This window comes from Lissotriton vulgaris, chromosome 3_2 (assembly GCF_964263255.1).
Source record: "Lissotriton vulgaris chromosome 3_2, aLisVul1.2, whole genome shotgun sequence".
NCBI lineage: Eukaryota > Metazoa > Chordata > Amphibia > Caudata > Salamandridae > Lissotriton > Lissotriton vulgaris.
Window position 1 is genome coordinate 185,084,640 of NC_141690.1, and position 18,816 is coordinate 185,103,455.

At 48.9% G+C, this 18,816-nt stretch overlaps 1 long non-coding RNA gene across 1 annotated transcript; it reads left to right on the top strand.

Moving 5' to 3' along the window:
* The first annotated feature begins 292 nt into the window (after positions 1-292).
* On the top strand, positions 293-9,520 carry LOC147725493 (uncharacterized). The gene is made up of 3 exons (XR_015309829.1): positions 293-404; positions 2,116-2,305; positions 9,271-9,520. It is a non-coding gene; the product is annotated as an uncharacterized LOC147725493 (long non-coding RNA).
* Positions 9,521-18,816: the final 9,296 nt, after the last annotated feature.

Consider the following 18,816-nt stretch of genomic DNA (forward strand, 5'->3'; position numbering starts at 1 on the left):
TGTCCTTTCTGCAGTTTTCATAATTGTAGCCAAGAAGTATCTACACCTACCAGAATGGCAACAACTGCTGCTTAGCCTACGAATTCCTTGACCACCCAACATTGGTTCTTGGATTATGCCTGCCATTATTATAAAACTGTTAACACATTTTTGGACACCATGTAACTTGCCTTATCTGCATACGCTCTGCTAATTTTATGTTATCAATTTGCAGGATTATGGCGGTATGCAGACACCTGGAATTGTTGTCGACTACCAGAAAAGTCTGGTATTTGGTGGGCCTGTTGGAAGGTGGATGAAAAGAAAGATGATGCAATCGCTTAATAAACCCATTGGAGGGGCGTTTGTTGGCAAAAAACCTAAATTGAGAAAACCTGGATCAAATGGCAATGCGGTCAAAGAAGGTATGTTTCTAGATAGACAGCTTCTGTTTTTTAGGTTTCGCCTGGCGATCCGCTGCATAGCAGTGTTCGCGCAGGCGAAAACTTTTGTTTAGCAGTATGGGTGCTTTGTCCCGCCTGCTCTTCCATTGGCTAGCTCCATAAATGGAGGCTAGCCATTGAAAGGGACATCTGTCTGTTATTGCCCTCCTATCTATCGACCTCCTATCTATCTATCGCCTTCCCTCCCTCTATCTCTCGCACTCCCTCCCTCTATCTCTCGCACTCCCTCAATCTATCTCTCGCACTCCCTCAATCTATCTATCGCCCTCCCTCTATCTATCGCCCTCCCTCTATCTATCGCCCTCCCTCTATCTATCGCCCTCCCTCTATCTATCGCCCTCCCTCTATCTATCGCCCTCCCTCTATCTATCGCCCTCCCTCTCTCTATCTATCGCCCTCCCTCCCTCTATCTATCGCCCTCCCTCTATCTATCGCCCTCCCTCTCTCTATCTATCACACTCCCTCTCTCTATCTGTCGCACTTCTCTATCTATCGCCCTCCCTCTATCTATCGCACTCCCTCTATCGCCCTCCTTCACTCTATCTATCGCCCTCCCTCTGTATCTATCTATCGCCCTCCCTCTCTATCTATCTATCGCCCTCCCTCTCTATCTATCACCCTCCCTCTATCTATCTATCTGTCTATCTATTGCCCTCCCTTACTCTATTGCCCTCCCTTACTCTATTGCCCTCCCTTACTCTATTGCCCTCCCTTACTCTATTGCCCTCCCTTACTCTATCGCCCCTCCCTTACTCTATCGCCCCTTCCTCACTCTATCGCCCCTCCCTTACTCTATCGCCCCTCCCTTACTCTATCGCCCCTCCCTTACTCTATCGCCCCTCCCTTACTCTATCGCCCCTCCCTTACTCTATCGCCCCTCCCTTACTCTATCGCCCCTCCCTTACTCTATCGCCCCTCCCTTCCTCTCTATCGCCCTCCCTTCCTCTCTATCGCCCCTCCCTTCCTCTCTATCGCCCTCCCTTCCTCTATCGCCCTCCTTCCCTTTCTTATCTATCGCCCTCATTCTATCGCCTTCCCTCCCTCTATCTATCGCCCTCCCTCTATTTATCGCGCTGTTCTCTTCTCTTCTCACGTGCTGATCTGCTGCTCTCTTCCACCCTGCCTCCTTCTCTAACTCCCTGTTCTCTTGTCTTCTCACGTGCTGAACTGCTGCTCTCTTCCACCCCGCCTCCTCCTCTAACTCCCTGTTCTCTTCTCTTCTCACGTGCTGATCTGCTGCTCTCTTCCACCCATCTCCTTCTTTAACTCCCTGTTCTTTTACTGTGCTGATCTGCTGTTCTTTCACCCCGCCTCCTTCTCTAACTCCCTGTTCTCTCACACACAACCACACCACAACCAAACCACACGCGCTACCAGACCCAACCACACACATGTTTATAAGCATTTTATCTTCTTTATTTCTCAACTCACTAATGCAAATGAAAACCTGTACAGCAGTGTCCTTTCTGCAGTTTTCATAATTGTAGCCAAGAAGTATCTACACCTACCAGAATGGCAACAACTGCTGCTTAGCCTACGAATTCCTTGACCACCCAACGTTGGTTCTTGGATTATGCCTGCCATTATTATAAAACTGTTAACACATTTTTGCACACCATGTAACTTGCCTTATCTGCATACTCTCTGCTAATTTTATGTTATCAATTTGCAGGATTATGGCGGTATGCAGAGACCTGGAATTGTTGTCGACTACCAGAAAAGTCTGGTATTTGGTGGGCCTGCTGGAAGGTGGATGAAAAGAAAGATGATGCAATCGCTTAATAAACCCATTGGAGGGGCGTTTGTTGGCAAAAAACCTAAATTGAGAAAACCTGGATCAAATGGCAATGCGGTCAAAGAAGGTATGTTTCTAGATAGACAGCTTCTGTTTTTTAGGTTTCGCCTGGCGATCCGCTGCATAGCAGTGTTCGCGCAGGCGAAAACTTTTGTTTAGCAGTATGGGTGCTTTGTCCCGCCTGCTCTTCCATTGGCTAGCTCCATAAATGGAGGCTAGCCATTGAAAGGGACATCTGTCTGTTATTGCCCTCCTATCTATCGCCCTCCTATCTATCTATCGCCTTCCCTCCCTCTATCTCTCGCACTCCCTCCCTCTATCTCTCGCACTCCCTCAATCTATCTCTCGCACTCCCTCAATCTATCTATCGCCCTCCCTCTATCTATCGCCCTCCCTCTATCTATCGCCCTCCCTCTATCTATCGCCCTCCCTCTATCTATCGCCCTCCCTCTATCTATCTATCGCCCTCCCTCTCTCTATCTATCGCCCTCCCTCTCTCTATCTATCGCCCTCCCTCTCTCTATCTATCGCCCTCCCTCCCTCTATCTATCGCCCTCCCTCCCTCTATCTATCGCACTCCCTCTATCTATCGCACTCCCTCTATCTATCGCACTCCCTCTATCTATCGCACTCCCTCTATCTATCGCACTCCCTCCCTCTATCTATCGCACTCCCTCCCTCTATCTATCGCACTCCCTCCCTCTATCTCTCGCACTCCCTCCCTCAATCTATCTATCGCACTCCCTCAATCTATCTATCGCACTCCCTCAATCTATCTATCGCACTCCCTCAATCTATCTATCGCCCTCCCTCTATCTATCACCCTCCCTCTATCTATCGCCCTCCCTCTATCTATTGCCCTCCCTCTATCTATCTATCGCCCTCCCTCTATCTATCTATCGCCCTCTATCTATCTATCTATCTATCTATCTATCTATCTATCTATCTATCTATCTATCTATCTATCTATCTATCTATCTATCTATCTATCTATCTATCTATCTATCTATCTATCTATCTATCTATCTATCTATCGCCCTCTATCTATCTATCGCCCTCTATCTATCTATCTATCTATCGCCCTCTATCTATCTATCGCCCTCTATCTATCTATCTATCTATCGCCCTCTATCTATCTATCTATCTATCGCCCTCTATCTATCTATCGCCCTCTATCTATCTATCGCCCTCTATCTATCGCCCTCCCTCCCTCTATCTCTCGCACTCCCTCCCTCTATTTCTCGCACTCCCTCCCTCTATCTCTCACACTCCCTCCCTCTAACTCTCGCACTCCCTCCCTCTAACTCTCGCACTCCCTCTATCTCTCGCATTCCCCTCCTCTATCTATTGCCCTCCCTCTATCTATCGCCCTCCCTCTCTCTATCTATCACACTCCCTCTCTCTATCTGTCGCACTCCCTCTATCTATCGCACTCCCTCTATCTATCGCACTCCCTCTATCGCACTCCCTCTATCGCCCTCCTTCACTCTATCTATCTATCGCCCTCCCTCTGTATCTATCTATCGCCCTCCCTCTCTATCTATCTATCGCCCTCCCTCTCTATCTATCACCCTCCCTCTATCTATCTATCTGTCTATCTATTGCCCTCCCTTACTCTATTGCCCTCCCTTACTCTATTGCCCTCCCTTACTCTATTGCCCTCCCTTACTCTATCGCCCCTCCCTTACTCTATCGCCCCTCCCTTACTCTATCGCCCCTCCCTCACTCTATCGCCCCTCCCTTACTCTATCGCCCCTCCCTTACTCTATCGCCCCTCCCTTACTCTATCGCCCCTCCCTTACTCTATCGCCCCTCCCTTACTCTATCGCCCCTCCCTTACTCTATCGCCCCTCCCTTACTCTATCGCCCCTCCCTTACTCTATCGCCCCTCCCTTACTCTATCGCCCCTCCCTTCCTCTCTATCGCCCTCCCTTCCTCTCTATCGCCCTCCCTTACTCTATCGCCCTCCTTCCCTTTCTTATCTATCGCCCTCATTCTATCGCCTTCCCTCCCTCTATCTATCGCCCTCCCTCTATTTATCGCCCTGTTCTCTTCTCTTCTCACGTGCTGATCTGCTGCTCTCTTCCACCCTGCCTCCTTCTCTAACTCCCTGTTCTCTTGTCTTCTCACGTGCTGAACTGCTGCTCTCTTCCACCCCGCCTCCTCCTCTAACTCCCTGTTCTCTTCTCTTCTCACGTGCTGATCTGCTGCTCTCTTCCACCCATCTCCTTCTTTAACTCCCTGTTCTTTTACTGTGCTGATCTGCTGTTCTTTCACCCCGCCTCCTTCTCTAACTCCCTGTTCTCTCACACACAACCACACCACACACAACCAAACCACACGCGCTACCAGACCCAACCACACACATGTTTATAAGCATTTTATCTTCTTTATTTCTCAACTCACTAATGCAAATGAAAACCTGTACAGCAGTGTCCTTTCTGCAGTTTTCATAATTGTAGCCAAGAAGTATCTACACCTACCAGAATGGCAACAACTGCTGCTTAGCCTACGAATTCCTTGACCACCCAACATTGGTTCTTGGATTATGCCTGCCATTATTATAAAACTGTTAACACATTTTTGCACACCATGTAACTTGCCTTATCTGCATACTCTCTGCTAATTTTATGTTATCAATTTGCAGGATTATGGCGGTATGCAGCGACCTGGAATTGTTGTCGACTACCAGAAAAGTGTGGTATTTGGTGGGCCTGCTGGAAGGTGGATGAAAAGAAAGATGATGCAATCGCTTAATAAACCCATTGGAGGGGCGTTTGTCGGCAAAAAACCTAAATTGAGAAAACCTGGATCAAATGGCAATGCGGTCAAAAAAAGGTATGTTTCTAGACAGACAGCTTCTGTTTTTTAGGTTTCGCCTGGCGATCTGCTGCGCAGCAGCGTTCGCGCAGGCGAAACCTTTTGTTTAGCAGTATGGGTGCTTTGTCCCGCCTGCTCTTCCATTGGCTAGCTCCATAAATGGAGGCTAGCCATTGGAAGGGACATCTGTCTGTTATTGCCCTCCTTCTATCTATCGCCCTCCTATCTATCTATCGCCCTCCTATCTATCTATCGCCCTCCCTCTATCTATCGCCCTCCCTCTATCTATCCATCGCCCTCCCTCTATCCATCGCCCTCCCTCTATCTATCTATCGCCTCTATCTATCTATCGCCCTCTATCTATCTATCGCCCTCCCTCCCTCTATCTATCGCCCTACCTCTATCTATCTCTAGAGATTGGCTCGTAAGGGAGAATGCGGTTCCAAGTCTAGCCGGTGCCGTTCAGCCGCCGCTGTGTGGCTGGCACCAGAGGGTAGGTCCGACGACAGGGTATGTGGGGTCCGGTTAAACAGTTTTCGTTTAGCTGGCACCGATGGGTGAGGCGCACAGCCTGGGATGATGACGGGCTGGGTAGACCGGGTGTGTGCGCTGCTACCAGAGGGCGACGTTCGAAGATTATGTCGCTGGCGGGCAGAGATGGGGTCTGATGGCCAGGGTGCAGCTGGCATACGTCTGTGGCTTTCACTCGATTATTGTGCACCCCCTGCCTGCCATGCTCTTCTGCGCTCTTCTCCCTGGCAGGCTACGGCAGCCAGGGCAATGCCTCATTGTCTTTTGGGAGTGGTTGGCAGGTTGGCGCTCTCTTGTAAACGCCAGGCACGCCGCCCAGCGGCTGCTCTCTGAACTGCCTCCTGTTGAGTTCAGACGGAACCAGCCATTCCCTTTTCTGCCTGAACCTGGTGCCCAGAGCAGGCGCCCGTGGCCCGCCCGCATCCATCCCCCCGAGGCCTGGGCCGAGGCTGCGCCGGTGGAGCCGCATTCCAGAGGAGCCAGACCCGGCCGGGCCGGCTCCGAGCTCGGATTCCTTCAGAATGCAACTTCCGGTTGGGCGAAGTTTGTTGTGATGGAGCGCAGCAGCCAGGTGTTGTAATTACTCAGTGAGTGTTTGTCTGTCGGAGGCGTCCTGAGCCGGGATATTTTTTCCAAATCCTTGGGCTCTCTCATTGACCAATCTGTGTCCTTCAAAGGGCATGTCCTGAAAAGAGCACAGACATCGGAGTCCCAGCTTACATTAAAGCACATTATCTGCTCGCCTGGTCTCTTGGCTGTGCTCTTTTCCCCTTGGGGGTTTCAGGTCACGGCCTGCTTGGTGGGGTTTGATTGCTTGCTTGTGGAGGGAGCGAGATTGCGGGTCATTCCCTAATAAGAGTCCCTGGTGTTTTTTAAACGCTTATCTGGCACACCCTGGTGGCAGAGTAGTTTCTAAAGGGTTTCTGTCCACATTGAATGCCTTCTCTTCTAGGTTCCAACCAAGTTATTGTAGTTGAACTAGCAGTATGTGTATAAATTAACGTTTATTTATCTAAAAAAAATTCCAGGCTTACAAGGAACAAATAAAAAGGGAGAGCGTACTCACTGCTACAAGTATCCTAAACAACCCAACAGTCAAGTCCCGGTACGAACAGTATGCAACGGTAAGATTTTTAGGAGCCATATCTGAAGACATTGAACCTATTGACTCAAGTTGAATAATTGCTTGGCCAGTTAAATCGGCAGTCCAACTTTTTCTATGAGAGTTACCACAATGGTGAGTGACCATGCCTTCCAGAATTATTGTTCTGACTACTCAGATGTCTGTCACAATTAAAGTTTTACAACCCACTGAAAATGCCAAAGGTTCCAGGGACGTTAGTTTCATTTTTACCCACACAACCATAGAAAAGTCAGCACTTAAAATTTTAATAGGTTTTAAAAAAAAAGCAATTGCCCATGAGGGGGTCCCTCCATGTGTCCTATAGGTTCAGGATACCTGTATCCTGACTCGTGTTTTCACACTGTCAAACCCCCAATCTTCCAGGGTATTGGTGAGCTGCCAGTAGATTCAGAGCTATCCGTTGGAGATGTCTGCTTTAAATATAAATGTAATCCAGCAAATTCTTTATTGGTATTTCTAGTAAGTATATTTCTGTTGCAGTCTTGTATTCAACCAGAAATATGGCCATTCTGCAGTTCTACTTAAAAGCGAATTTCACACCACACATGGGTAACCCTTCAGCCACAGGCATAAAAGCATCAACAGCTTACCTTCTCTTTCAATAAAACTTCTCAATCTGCCCAATCTACCTTCTCTTTAGGAATGCTGGAAATCTCACTGGATAGAAAGCAATTTCCTCCAGCTGAACGCTGCAAAAACTGAGGTTCTGCTCTTTGGAGATGCCCCCTCCTCTGGTCACCTTCCTGGTGGCCCCCAGAACTAGGCACACCCCCGACCCCGGCAACCACAGTCAAAAACCTCTGTGTTCACCTTCAACAGTCCCTAAACATGAAGAAACACGTTACTCACACAGTCTGATCCTGCTTCCACACCCATGGCTTACTAAGGAAAGCTTTTACTTATGTCCCCGACACAACAAGGAAAACCCTAACACAGGCCCTGATGCCAAGCAAGCTGGACTATTGCAACGCCCTATTGATCGCAGCAAATGAGTCCTCCTTAAACCAATTGCAAATGATACCAAACACAGCCGCCTGCACGGTTCTGAATGCTCCCCCCAGATCAGCTTCCTCTCCCCTCCCTCATCAGCTACACTGGCTGCCCATACGACAGCGCGTGAAATTCTAGATCTGCTGTCTCACACACAAAGCTATCTGGGGCAATGGCCCTCCCGATGTAGTAGAGAAACTTCGCCGCTATTACCCGGCTCGGACTCTGCGCGCCAGCTCCCAATCGCTCCTCAAAAGCCCCAACATAAAAAAGGCTAGACCCGGAGGCAAGTCCTTCTCGCACCCTTCATCTGGAATCAACTACAGCTGGCCCTAAGACAGTGTCTGGACCATCTTAAATTCGGAAGACTCCTGAAAACTGCCCGGACAGAGTGAGGGAGTGAGAGTGGGAAAGGGAGACAGTGAGGGAGTGAGAGGGAAAGGGAGGGAACGGAGGGAAAAGGAGTGACAGAGTGAGGGAGTGACAGGGGGAAAGGGAAACAGTGAGAGGGAAAGGAAGGGAGGGAAAGTGAGTGAGGGAAAGGGAGACAGAGTGAGGGAGTGAGAGAGGGAAAGGGAGACAGAGTGAGAGGGAAAGGGGGGAGGGAGTGAGAGAGGGAAAGGGAGACAGGGGGAGGAAGACAGAGGGAGGGGAACAGAGTATGGGAGAGGTAGGGAGAGTGAGGGAGGGAGACAAAGAGAGAGCAAGAGATGTGTGTATCCCGGGTCTGGTGGCTCAGTGGACGAAGGTGTCCGCTGCAGGGACCAGTGATCAACCTCATGGTCAGTTGTTTTTTTTGTTGCTCTAGCCCTGCCACCTCCCCCACTGACCCCGCCCCCACTGGTGCGGCCCTCGGACACAAACCACAGTGTAAATTTGGCCCCTGAGAGAACGTTTGTGAGTACCCATGACCTATGCTGTGCTTCCAAGCGCTGAGATACCCCCCTGGGGGTGATTCAAGAGCTATACAAATTAAATAAAATCATTAATTAAATCAAACAGGTACACATGCTTAAAACTGATAAGTTAATTACCATCAACAATTAGCTTGCAGCCTGTAATGCTGTGGATGCACTTCCACCCTTCCTGCCTCCAGGGCTCACACTGCATATTGAATGTTCAGATCTGTTTACTCCTAACTCAGCTTTGCAAATAACACTTCTTCCGTACTGAGTTTCACCCAAAAAATTGTAGTTTCGCAGGAAATTAATTTCTTGGAAATGTGATGCCCACCCTCAATATTCCAGTCATCGCCCCCTCTGTACAAGGACTCCTCGGAGCTCATGGGCGTTCATAGACCTGGCATGGATTTTTCCATCCTATGGCCTGTCTGGACATACTTTAAAATTTAGAAGTCCTGCATATGTTCTCCCCGTTGTAAGATGCCTTTTCTAATAATACATTCTTTCTGCTTTTTTGTGATCTGAAATCTGAGTTCTTTACTTGCACTGTACACAAGACTTTTGCTGTTACTTTTGTAATAGTTAGTGTGCATTTGTTCTGCAAAATTTTGCTAAAGATGGTTTAAAACTTGTGTTTACTTTTAGGGTGAGAATCCCTTTGAAATCGTTGAACAAACAGGAGAATCGGTAGTTGAGGAAACAACTGATGCGAATGATGAAGACAATGAGCAAAACGAAAAGGAGGACATTGATGGTGAAAACGATGAAAATGAGGAGCAGATAATGTGGAGGCAGAAAGTGCAGATGCGGATGATGCTGCTGACCCAAATGATTACTCTGGGGACTTAACCACCACTGATGAAAACTAGTTGAGAAACTGCCCTGAAAGACCAAACACTTTAGCAGACTGCATTGGTGGACTTAAAGAACAATTTTCCGCAAAGTTGAGCAGTTCGTTCACCCTGCATGCATTCCACTTCTGTTTTAATTGCCTATGGGCAAACCGGTTTTATGTTTTGTTTTTTTAGTATATTACGCACAGCAAATGCTTCAGTATTCTTCCAGTGTAAATTGATTTGTTCATGGTTACGTTTTGAGTAATTTTGAGCAGTTGGAGTTCTAAACATTCCAATGTGAATTTTTCCAGTTTTTAGCGCCCAATGTAGTGTTGTATATAATTCAAGCTGTTGTAGCAAAGAAACCCTGATTATGTCCTGCAGTAATAAAGGCTTACAACAAGATTATACACTTATTTTGCACCTCTCCTATATGGTACTGTCTACCTCAAAGAACGGGTACACTCAAGGTGGTGTTTTATGCCCGGAGGTAGCGCCCCAGGGGGAAGCACTCGCCTGTTTAATGCTGATCAAAGGCTCTTTGCTGAGGTGTGAGATTGGAGAGGGTGCCGAGGGTATTCTGGGTGACGAGGTGTCACTGTAAGGCCTGGTAGCCTCTAGATAATCAGCAGAGGTGGGAATGGCAAGAAACATCCGCTCTGCCTATGGGGGCCTTGTGACACCAGCTGGGTGATTCACCCACCGAGGTGTTCCTTTCTTGCTTTAAAGCGTTCGATTTGTCTTGTGTTTTTTCTGCACTTTTATTTAGCGCGAACTCTATCGGAAGGTATTGCAGCGCTTTAAATGAACACTACTTACATCACACAAGGTCACTTTTTAAACAAGAAAAACAAGCATTTTCGGAAATTATGTAGAATATTCCATTTGTGGAGTGCTGCAGTCGGGCCGGAGCTGAATTTTAATCAGGGGGGGACTGCAGTGATGGACTGCAGTGTGTCTGCTGTTATACCAATGGCATAAATCACGCCGAGCCAGACTCTGCACCCACAGGCACCAGCTCCCGAATGTCAGGGTGGTCCGGAAGCAGCAGGAAAGGTCAGAGGTGCCAGGGAGAGGGGGCTGGACACACAGGAACGGAGGAACCAAGGAAGCAAGAAAGAGCGGGGAAGACGAGGGAGGAAAGGAGAGGAGGAAGAAAATAATATGATAAGGAAGAAGGAAGAGGGGCGAAGACAGGGATAAACGAAGGAGGGGGTTATGAGGGAGGAGAACAGAAGTGGATTGACAGAATAAAGACTACGGAAGTAAAGTGCGAAAACGAAGGAAGCAGTAGAGGCGGGCTTGCAGGGTGGAAGGAGTAGAGGGGAAAGATCAACAGGATAGAACGAAGAGAATGGAAGGAATAAAGACTGGAAGCTGCACATTGGGGACAGAAGAAATAATGAGCAGAAGTAGAGACGGAGAAAGGCAGACGGACAGAGAAAGAGACTGAAGAGGATGGGGCAATGTTGGAAAGAACGAGGAATGAGGTAAGAAAGAGAAAACCGGAGCGAGAACAAGGAAGGTGGAATGAAGAAGAGGAAATCAAATAAGGAAGGCAGTAATAAAGAAGATATGAGAATACAGGTGATGAAGTTGTAGAAAATATGGAGGAAGGGGAAGAAAGGAGAAAGTACACCAAAGCATGTAAGAAAATAAGAGATGCATCGAAGATGAAGAATGGGAGACAGGGAGATTGACAGATGAATACATGAAGGAGGAGACTGAGAGAAGGAGATAGAAATGGGAGGAAAGTGAACAAGTCGGTGTCAAGTGGTAGGTGGAATGAAGCATGGGCCGCAAAGAACACCAAAAAAAAAGCGAGAAAAACTAGCTCTGGCATTGCGCGGAGTGGGGCGGGGGAGCGGCTTCCTTTCAAGTCTGATGCCGAGGCATGTTGTGGGATGTGGCTGGCGATGCGCACGCGCCTGGCTCACATGAACTGAATTGAATCCGCAGTTTGGGGAGACTTTTCGGAAGCCTTACTATAATCTCGCCGAACAATGCTTACGCATTGGTTTAGCGAGACCTAACAATTAATGTGTTCGTCTGTAACACAACTGGTGCTCATGTAAAGCGCTCTGATGCCTTCAGGTCTAGTTCACACCCCCCCACCCACAAATGTATAAACTTCACACAGGATGACTTCCTTCAGGATGTCCTGCACTGCTGCAAGCTCCTCAGTCCAGGGCGGCACCTCTGAAACTCAATTCTTGCAAGAAGAATTGACAACCACCTCAAATTGTGAAAGCCTTCAAACCTGGCTGTTTATAGTTCCTTGAAGCTGTGAGACAGCATGCTGCTGAAGCACAGGGGGCACGGGTTTTCAGTCACAGAGGTGTAGTTTGGTCAGTAAGATTGGGGGTGTGAGCTTCAGATTTCCCAACAATTGCGCTGGCATTTAATGTTATAATACATTATACAACAAGCAGGGTGCATGAGAGGGGCTAAAGTGGCAGTGGAAAGGGAGACAAATGAGGATGGGTAGCGGTACTAAGTGAGAGAAAACACAATATTTTGTAAAATAACCAACATTTATGAAGACTTTTAAAACAGAGAGGGAGACAGTGTATTGTTTGTCTGCATGTATGCAAACATTCCTGGTGAAATCCGACCGACACCTCACCATACCCGACTTAAAGCATCTGTACCCAACTATTTACCAGAAAATGCATTTATTAGGGAGCTGTAGCACCACAAACACCCCTCCTCCTGAAGGTACGTCCCTGTGCAGTTGCATGCACGACCCTATCTGTACTCATCTTTCTCCAGAATTTCAGATTTAAGGGCAGGTACATATTTGCCGCACAATGATTTTACAATGTCTCTGATTCTCACACAAATCACGCTCAGTACTTCCCGTAAAAGCCAGATTACATCCCACATTCTTTCAGCCATGCACACAGAAAGAGCCTCCCTAGACCGTGTTGGCAATCAGAGGGCATCTTACATCATCGCTAGTGGTATAAAGTGCTACATTAATTCTGCAATACAGAACAAATCAAGTCAAGTAGCCAATAACCGAGGTAGAGGGATAGGGGCAGAGAAAGAACAAGAACATGAGAGAAGGCAGAGAGACAGCCAGATAAGCAAAGACAGAGAAACTGAAAAGTGGAGTAGAGCAAGAGAGATAAGCGTTAGGGAGAGGCAGAGAGAAACAAAGTGAGGGGGTGAGTGCAAGGGAGGCCTGGACAATAGGATTCCTGCCTGGAGAGGTGGGAGCACCACCCCAGACTGGACTTTCTGTATTGGGACAAGGAGGGTTGACAAGAAACAGACACTGCCTGGAGCAAACTAGGTGCTCCATGCATAGCCCCAGCTCTGGCGCCAAAACTGGACGAAGGAAAGGGGGTGTAACCACCGCCCTTCCTGGTCCCACCCATATCAATCAATCAGGAGTTTGTTAAAGCGCGACTACTCACCCGTAAGGGTCTCAAGGCGCTAGGGGTGGGTGGGAGGGGTGCAGGTTCCATTCCATCAAGGAGGGGGTCTGTCGAAGAGCCAGGTTTTGAGGTTTCTTGCGAAGATGGGGAGCGATGTTGTCTGTCTGAGGTGGAGCGGAAGGGCGTTCCATGCTTTGGCCGCGAGGAAGGAGAAGGAGCGGCCTCCCGATCTGGTCTTTCTGGTGCGGGGGACCACGGCGTAGGAAAGCTGGGCTGATCGTAGGGTCCTTTGTGGTGCGTGGAATTTGAGTCTGCTGTTCAGGTATGCTGGTCCGGTGCCGTGGAGGGCCTTGTGTGCGTGGGTGAGCATCTTAAAGGTGATTCTCGCCTCGACGGGGAGCCAGTGGAGTGTGCGCAGGTGCTGGGAGATGTGGCAGTGTTTTGGCAGGTTGAGGACCAGTCTTGCGGCGGCGTTCTGGATGTTCTGTAGCTTGCGGATGAGGTTTTTGTTTATTCCGGCGTAGAGTGCGTTGCCATAGTCGAGTCTGCTGGTGACCAGGGCGTGAGTGACTGTCTTTCGGTGTTCGAGGGGGATCCATTTGAAGGTCTTACGGAGGGTGTGGAAGCAGGAAGATGAGACAAAGTTGATCTGGTGGTCCATTTTGAGCTCGGAGTACAGGATGATTCCCAGGTTGCGTGCGTGGTCTGTGGGGGTTGGCGGGTTTCCGAGGGCGGCGGGCCACCAGGTGTCGCTCCAGGCGTCGGGGTTTGGGCCCATGATGAGTACTTCTGTTTTGTTGGTGTTTAGTTGAAGGCAGCTGTTTTTCATCCATTTGGCGACGGCTTCCATGCCTTCTCGAAAGTTGCGTCTGGCGGTGTTGGGCTCGTTGGATAGGGAGAGGATGAGCTGGGTGTAGTCTGCATATGACACGATGTTGAGTCCGTAGGTTCTGACGATGGGGGCAAGTGGAGCCATGTAGACGTTGAAGAGCGTCGGGCTGAGGGAGGAGCCCTGGGGGACTCCGCAGGTGATCGGTGTGGGGTCCGAGAGGAAAGGGGGGAGTCTGACCCGCTGCGTCCTGCCGGAGAGGAAGGAGCAGATCCAGTCGAGGGCCTTGTCCTGGATTCCTGCAACGTAGAGTCTGCGTATTAGGGTGCGGTGGGAGACTGTGTCGAACGCCGCTGATAGGTCGAGGAGGATGAGGGCTACTGTTTCTCCTTTGTCCAGTAAGGTGCGGATGTCGTCTGTTGCGGCGAGGAGGGCGGTTTCCGTACTGTGGTTTTTTCTGAAGCCGGATTGGGAGGAGTCGAGGATGTTGTGTTCTTCAATGAATGTGGCAAGTTGGCTGTTGATGGCTTTCTCGATGACTTTCGCTGGGAATGGGAGCAGGGAGATGGGTCTGTAGTTTTTGAGGTCGGAGGGGTCCGCTGAGGGTTTCTTTAGGAGGGGGTTGACCTCGGCGTGTTTCCAGTCGTCGGGGAACGAGACGGTCGCCAGGGAGCGGTTGATGGTTTGGCTGAGCATGGGTGCGATGGTGTTGGCGGCTCTGTTGAAGATGTGGTGGGGGCAGGGGTAGAGTTTTAGATTTGGAGGCCAATGACCTAATTTTAGCGTGATGAGTGACCACTTGCGCAACAGAGGAGCCTTGTGATTGTGTTAGTTCCTGATTATGTGAGGCAGAAGATATTGAAATCGGATCAGGCTGATCTGTGGGTATCAGAGCGTGGGCATGAGTACTACCAGGTAAAATGTTATCTTGTGCCCACGCACTGTAGAGGGTTGGATTATCTACACGGGGCATTTCATGTTCCCGAATGGTTCTGACAGCACTACTTCCCACAGTCCCTTGCCCTTCAGTCCCTTGCCCTTCGACATTCACCTGAGCTGAAGACTGAAGACTCTCCCTTGTGGCCAAGGAGTGACCACCCTGGGCAACCAGGCACCATCCAGCGTTTAGTTGCTTCGACAGTGAAATGGATCCCAAACAAAAAAAATAAGCTCCTGAGTGGCGCCGTGTCTGGCTGCCATAATTGAAGACACATGGGCTTTGGTGCGCATAACAAACACCAATAGGCCGTAGGCGGAGTCAAGCGACCGCCTATGGCCTATTGCGTGTTTTGTTATATAACAGCACGCATGCAAAGCCCAATCACAATGGACCTTGAAATGCACATGCACGACCTATGTGGAATTTCAAGGTCCATTTTTGAAACCCTAGTAAAAGTGCTTTTCGCTCGCTTCGCTTGCAAGCCCTAAAAAGGTGAAAAAGATATCGTACCTGATGAGAAGACACTGGGGTAACACTCTTTTGTCCAAAACTGAAAAGATAGTGCAGAAATTATATGTTAGAATGATTAAGGAGCTGCGAAGAGGGTATACAAACACCATCACCCTAGTCAACACACACTGTCAACCAAGATTAGGCCTGTATAAGTTCCCTTTTGACTTAGGGAGTACACAAAACAACGGGGAGCAGAAATACTACCTGCTACCCATCAACGCCAGCAAAACCCTAGTCAACGCACACTGGCAAACTAGAACAGGCCTGTATAAGCTCCCTTTTGAGTTAGGGGGTACAGGAAACAACAGTGAGCAGAAATACTACGCCAGCCAAACCCTAGACAACACACACTGGCAAAGTAGATTAGGCCTGTATAAGCTCCCTTTTGAGTTAGGGGGTACACAAAACCACGGGGAGCAGAAATACTACCTGCTCCCCATCAACGCCAGCCGAACCCTAGCCAACGCACAACAAACAACTTAAACAGGCATGTATAAACTCCCTTTTGACTTAGGGGGTACAGAAAACCACAGGGAGCATAAATACTACCTGCTCCCCATCCACGCCAGCCAAACCGTACACAACGCACACTGGCAAAGTAGTTTAGGCCTATCATCACTGGATAGTATGTATGAAAAGGCCATTATCAATAAGGGAAAGTAGGGAAAAACCCTTCCCCTGAGGAATATTCTGATTTGGGAGGGAGTGAACGGAATACCTAACGAGAAATATTGGCTCAAGCCTATCCATTCACCCTCTGTTGGAAAATAATAGTCTAAAACCCGGTCCATTGGAAAAACCGAGCGAAAAATCAATATGCACACATTTGGTATAAGAGCGCCCGCCATGTGGGGAAAATTAACCCCACAGCAGAGTCCCGTGTCATATATCCACCAGCTAACCTGGCCCTCCCACGTTGAATGAATCGCAAGGGACTGAAGAACCTGGAGTTATAGGGGAGCGCCAGCAACGCAGTTAAGCGCCTGACAATTTTCAGTTGTTATCGGAAAACCTGAACCCAAAAAAGGTGATTGCTTACTTGACGGCGGACATGCCAGAAACCTTGGTAATCAGGACACAACCCTTGGCCATGGGTGTTGAAGTCGGCATGGAGGTCTTCATACATCAGAAATGCTAGGATCTGTTTCTGCTGACAGTGAAGGTGTAATAATAATTCACATTGGCAAAGCGCAAACGATCACCCGTAAGGGTCTCGAGCTGTAAATGTAAATGTAAATGTGTTTCGATTTATATAGCGCACTTTAACCCAGGGGCCTCAAGGCGCTTGCTTAGGGAACCCGTCCTGGTATTCCCTTGTGAGATACCCCGGCCGGGTATCCACAAGGTGAAAGCCAGGCATCCCGCCGCGAGGGGCCGTAGTGGAGATTGAGCAAGCTATTACCCAGAGTCGCAGAGTGTGACCCCGTGAGTCGAGTAGGCACCAGAGCGAGAATTGTAAGCACGGGCGAATTTTGCGAATCTCGCGTTTGCGAATTTTGCGGATTTGCGAACTCGAAATTCGCAAAATCCGCGAATTCTTGCGAATTTGCGGATTTTTTTTGTGTGTTCGCGTGGGTTTCTGCCAGTTCGTGAGGGTTTTGTACAATTTCGCAAACGCGAACTTACCTGTCGGCTCGCAAGTTTTGCGAACTTGTTGTTTCTACGTGTCCAGCCTGTTTGGGACACTCTTCTTCATCACTGCCACTCTCTGTCACCACTGCCACTCTCTGACTACTCATGCCACCCTCTGGCCCACCCATGCCACCCTCTGTTTCATCACAGCACCCTCTGGTTGTCCAGTCAGTGTACATTATTGTGGCAAAGCAAAGCACACCTTCCCTGCCTCAAGTGACCTGAATTAATTTGGGGCTGATTAATGTGTCACAGAATATTTTTTTAGCTGGCACCTGCTTCCTTAGTGCTTCCTGATTAGTGATCTTTTGCACTTGCTAAGTGCTTTCATTGTTGCAAAATTAGTTACAACACCTGCCCTGCCACAACTGACAATAATGAATTAGGGGCTGATTAATGGATTTGAACTTCCAGCCTGGCTCCTGCTTGTCTCCCTTAGCTGTAATTCAGGACCTTTGTGGCATATGTGTAACTATTCTGAGGTTCAGAGCAGGGTCACATAATAGTTGCAAGTAGGCAACTGAACTCTGGAGGGGCCCCTCAGGAAGCACTACAGGAAATGGCTACTAATGATGAGCCTGAACTTTTGAACCTGGTAAGTAGTTTCAGTTTTGCTAAGATCGTATTTCTGCAATTTAGCGCTTATTCGCGGGGCGCGAAGTTGTACTGGGAAGCCGCAAACTCACGCGAACAGTGCGAGCAAAATCCGCTGCTCGCGGATTTGCGGATTTTGCGGGAGATTCGCGAATCTCGCGGATTGCGAATTTACCGAAAATCCACAAAATCCGCGAGCGAAACGGATTTTCCGCCCATGCTTAGAGAATTGTCGACTCCGTGGAATTTTTTTTTTGAGCCCGAGACCCGCCGAGGCGGGGAATCGAACCCTGGTCCACGGCTGATCTCAGCTTCTAGGTCTGCCGCCTCTAACCACTGAGCCACGCTTCTCCACTCCACCCCTCCACTGTAGGGGTCGTCAGGAAGATTAAGCAAGCTATTGCCAGAGTCACATGGTGCCAGGCTAATCTGGCGCCGAGGATCGAACCGTGATCCCCAGATTCCAGCGTCAGTCGCCTTAACGCCACACCCCTTTCCAATATAAGGCCTTAGAAGGGTGTCTAAGGGAAAAGGAGTCAACCCCTCCTTTAGTAGGAGGAACAGGAACCTCCTAAGTTGGCGGTAGCTTCGTTTACAATATATTGGAAAGAGGCAAAGAGGCTAATGGGAACGAAGGTAATAATACCAGCACACCAAAGCGCCTGATGGAACCCTTGCACGGAGAGCTCCAGAGTGAGCTTCAAGGGGAAGTATGTGAAGGATTGCACCCTCAGACAATGCCAGAGAACGAGATAATGGATGAACCCCCTGAGGCATAGGGGAACGGAAGTGCAGCTGGAACCGGCCCTGATATTGTGTATTCCCGAAAAGGGACCGGAAGCAGAAACCCTGAAGCATAAGGGGTTATAGGCGAAAATGGCGATAAGAAGGTGCAAACGTAAAGGACCGTTATTATGACGTATCCCCGGGGGTCTAGGGGAAGGCTAAACTTGCCCCAAAAACTCCAGATACCTTGCCACAAAGTTAATGGTGAACGACCCCCCATGTGGCATGGATAAATCATCCATTTCCCAGAAAAGGGATTTACATCTCTTGGAGGAGAAGGGGTGAAAAACGTACCCAAAACCGTATCGTGGACCCTGCAACCCGCGGAGTCCCCAGAGAGACCGAACTATCTAGTACGACAGTGCTGGATAAATCCATCGTATTTAAGATCTAGAATCAGGTGGGAGTGGATGTCAATGGTAGGAAGAAGACCGACCTTGGCGGTAGGAGAAATGAAATAGGAAAAAAGAAAAAGGATAAGAAACAAGACAAAACAACAACGCCCAAAGGATATGCGTAAATAATAATGATGGGCGGTCATAGGGCTTACCACACCGTGTTGAGGACTGTATACCTGGGGCCCTGGTGACCGACACTGGGATGGAAAAATCCCGATTGGCACCAAGTGCATTCTGGGGCGAATGCTCCTTTAATGTACGTTTCATCCTCCTTGTAACT